The 3,710-nt window shown below is 44.2% G+C and overlaps 1 pseudogene; it reads right to left on the bottom strand.

The window, feature by feature from the left end:
* Positions 1-3,110: 3,110 nt before the first annotated feature.
* LOC127686603 (uncharacterized) lies at positions 3,111-3,220 on the bottom strand (annotated as a pseudogene).
* Between the last annotated feature and the right edge of the window lie 490 nt (positions 3,221-3,710).

Raw genomic sequence — 3,710 nt, 5'->3', positions numbered from 1 at the left:
TTCTGTTTAGTTCTTGCTTTAGTTAGGGTTTTTACTGCTGTTAAGAGACACCATGTCCATGCAACTTCTTATTTTACCTGTCTATCTGTCTGTTGTCTGTCTGTCTGTCTGTTTCTCTGTCTATTTTTTTATTCACTTTACATCCCAGTCACAGCCCCCTTCTCTTCTCTTCCCAGTCCCACCCTTTACAAATCCCTCACCACATTGCCCCTCCCTTTCTCCTCAGAGAAGGGGAGCCCCTCTGGGTTACCACCTCATCCTGGAATATCTGGTTCCAGCAGAACCAGGTACATCTCCTCCCACTGTGCCCAACAAGGCAATCCAGGTAGGGGTAGGGAATCAAATGGCAGGGAACAGAGATAGAGACAGTCCCTTCCCCCGGTTGTTAGGAGATCCACATGAAGACCAAGCTGTACATTAGCTACAAATGTGTGTGTGGGCTAGGTCCAGATCCTGCATGCTCTCTGGTTGGTGGCCCAGGCTCTGAGCCCCACGGGTCCAGGCTAGTTGGCTCTGTGGGTTTTCTTATGGTGTCAATCTTCCAACTTGCTCACTTCTATTCCCCGCTCTTCCACAAGACTCCTTGGGCTCCCCCTGATGTCTGGCTGTGGGCCTCTGCATTTTCTTATGAGGAAATATTTAACGGGGACTGGCTAACAGTTCAGAGATTTAGCCCATTGTTGTCGTGGCAGGAAGCACGGCAGCACACCGGCAGCCATGATGCTGCAGAGGGAGCTGAGAGTTCTATAGCCAGGTTTGTAGGCAGCAGAACAAATGTGAGACACTGGACCTGGCTTGAGCATTTGAGACCTCAAAGCCTACCCCACTGACATACTTCCTCTAAGAAGTTACACCTTCTCCAACAAGGCCATGCCTCCTAATAGTGCTACTCTTTATGGGCCTATGGAATCCATTTTATTTCAAACCACTACAGCTATGGACCTCTTTCTTAACTGGCTTTTTAAATTTATCTTCAGGTTTTTTTATTTTTTTGAGATGATGATGATGAGTTTGCTTTTGAGATAGAGTTTCTTCATGTAGCCCTAGCTGTCCTTGAACTCTGTTTGTAGACAAGGCTAGCCTCAAACTCAGAGATCCACCTGCCTCTAACTCCTGAATACTAGGATTAAAGGCATGTGCTACCACCACCTGGCTTGTGGGAATATTTTTATACTCTAAATACCTTCTGTCAGATGTACAATTGGTAAAGGTTTTTTCACCCCACTCTGGTCTTTTTGCTTGAAGGATGATATCTTTTGTTGTAATCAGGCATCTCACACATCTAAGAACCCTGCAAGCTACAATAATAACCCTTCTGCAAGAAATACCCATTGTGCAGTAGTGGCACAGATGTCTTGGAAGTAACCATCCACCTCTTGCTGGTTGCTTTTCTATTGGATTTTAGATTCACTCATGGAGATAGAACTCGTACCTGATATTGTTGATGAGACTAAGAACCCAAGGCTGAACAGGGTATGTCCCCAGGGAAAATCTATGTGGAAAAGGAGGCAGGTGACTGTAAGAGCCGGAGGTGGTGCAAGATTTAATAGAAAGCATTTTGAGCAGATGCATATATGAAAACTGTGACAGTACCCATACAACCTGTCCCAGCTCAAACCAGACAAAATCCTGGCATAAAGGAAGGAGAGTAGGCATAAAGTCCTGCCACAGTTAGGAAGCTGTTCACACATGGTGGCTGCCGGAAGGGGGTGCAAGCACGTATATATCAGCCGCACTCCATGACTGGCTCTTGCTCAGAAGTAGTTGGCCAATACAAACTCATCAAACTCCATGTTTTTTAGAGAATTTCTCTCTCTCTCTCTCTCTCTCTCTCTCTCTCTCTCTCTCTCTCTCTCTCTCTCTTTTAAGAAAAAATTCAAGAGATTAAACAGCATGAAGTTGGAAGGTTAGGGAGGTAAAGGGAAAAGAATGTGGCAAAAATATACTGTATGAAAACCTCAAACGATAAATAAAAATATTCTATTAAAAGCATCACATGTACTGCTATGACCCCAAACTGCCATTTAGTATGCATTGTATCATAGGATATATAAGGGATATCTCACCTTTGAAATGTTAAGATGGCAGCTAACACAGCCAATAACTCCATAATTCAACATCCCAATATCTTCTGGAAGTACTAAATAATAAATGAGTTGATGATTTCACTTCTTTTTAAAAATTAGTTATTTTTTATTTTATTTTAAGGTGTGTGTGTGTGTGTATGAGAGAGAGAGAGAGAGAGAGAGAGAGAGAGAGAGAGAGAGAGAGAGAGAGAGAGACTGAGGAAGCATGAAAGGTGCAGTACCCATGTGCAGAAGGGAAGGGTGATAACTTTTGGGACTCGGTTCTCTCCCTCCACAGTGTTACACTCAAGTGTCAAGTTTGCTCTGTAAGCACATTTACCTACTGGACCATCTCACCGAGCTTGATTTTTACCTCTTTAAAAAAATCACTTGCACTTAAGTATTGCTGGACTTTCTTGGCCCTGCCAGCTGCGGAATAATGACATGGAGACATTATTTAGAAAAGATTAGGCACTGTAGCTGGGCAGACTCTCAGATAGTTCATACACATTCACCTGACTATTTCTGCCTATGTCCAGACATGTGGTCTGGCACCTCTCTCTCACTCTGACCTCTTCTGTGTCACCTGGTGAATCCTCCTGCCTGCCTTCTCCCAGAGCACCTGTCTCTGCCACCTTCCCTTTCTGCTTCAGCTACTGACCAACAGATGTTTATTAAGCCAACCAAAAGGTGAGGAAGGAGGAGTGTTTACAGAATACTGAGGCATACATATATGTGTATATACACACACATATATACACACATATATATACACATATACATACACATACATATACATACATATATGTATGTATGACCTCTGATAGACATGGCACATAGCCAATCAGACTTGGATTCTTTCTCTTCAGATAAAAATCTCTGATTCACCAGAGGTTGCCCCAACCCCTTAGGTTTTGAGTGTTTTCATTTTTGCAGGTAGATGCTCTCCAGTTTCCCCTCTTCCCTTCCCTTTCTCCTTTTGGTCTGAAGATCTATCCTTTCCGGCTGCCTTTTGGGGGAGCTTCTTTTCTATGTTTCTTTTCATGCCAGAAGGGTAACGTGTTGACATTGTAAGGTGGCTGTGGGAGGCACACATCACACCATGGTGTGTGGTGTGACTACCCAGTTATCATGCCTGTGAGCCAAAAAGGGATCTTCCTCTCTTCTTTTGTGGGGACAGGTATAGCAGGCTGTTGCAGGCAATGTTGCTGCTCTCTTGGGCTCCCCACTCGCTGCCTCTTTGTCTTTGGAGCTGGCTTTCCACTTGGGCATCTTGGTAGCACTGGACACTGGGCAGTTGCTGCAGCACAGCTGAGCCTTGAAGAACTTGAGATGCTGGGCTGCCAGCACTTGAGTCTGTGACTTGCTTCTAATGGGCCTTTTATAAAATGTAAATGAAGTGTCACCTCAGTAATTCCTTGGTAATCAGGACATTTCCTAAGATTACATTTTAGCAGACCAGATCCTCTCCTTTTATGACATATGTAGTTACTTTTGAGAAATCCATATGGTGTATGGCCATACCATCTCCAGTGCACCTAGTCAGCACTGATCTTGGAGTCTAAGTGTGATAAAGCCTGTTAGCATTGGAAGAGAGAACCCTGTATGCTGAAGAGCGGCAGGCAGCTGATCTGAGGGTAGCTA

Source organism: Apodemus sylvaticus, chromosome 5 (assembly GCF_947179515.1).
Source record: "Apodemus sylvaticus chromosome 5, mApoSyl1.1, whole genome shotgun sequence".
Lineage (NCBI taxonomy): Eukaryota > Metazoa > Chordata > Mammalia > Rodentia > Muridae > Apodemus > Apodemus sylvaticus.
Note: the sequence above shows the minus strand (reverse complement) of the source record. Positions and strands in the feature narration are given on the sequence as shown.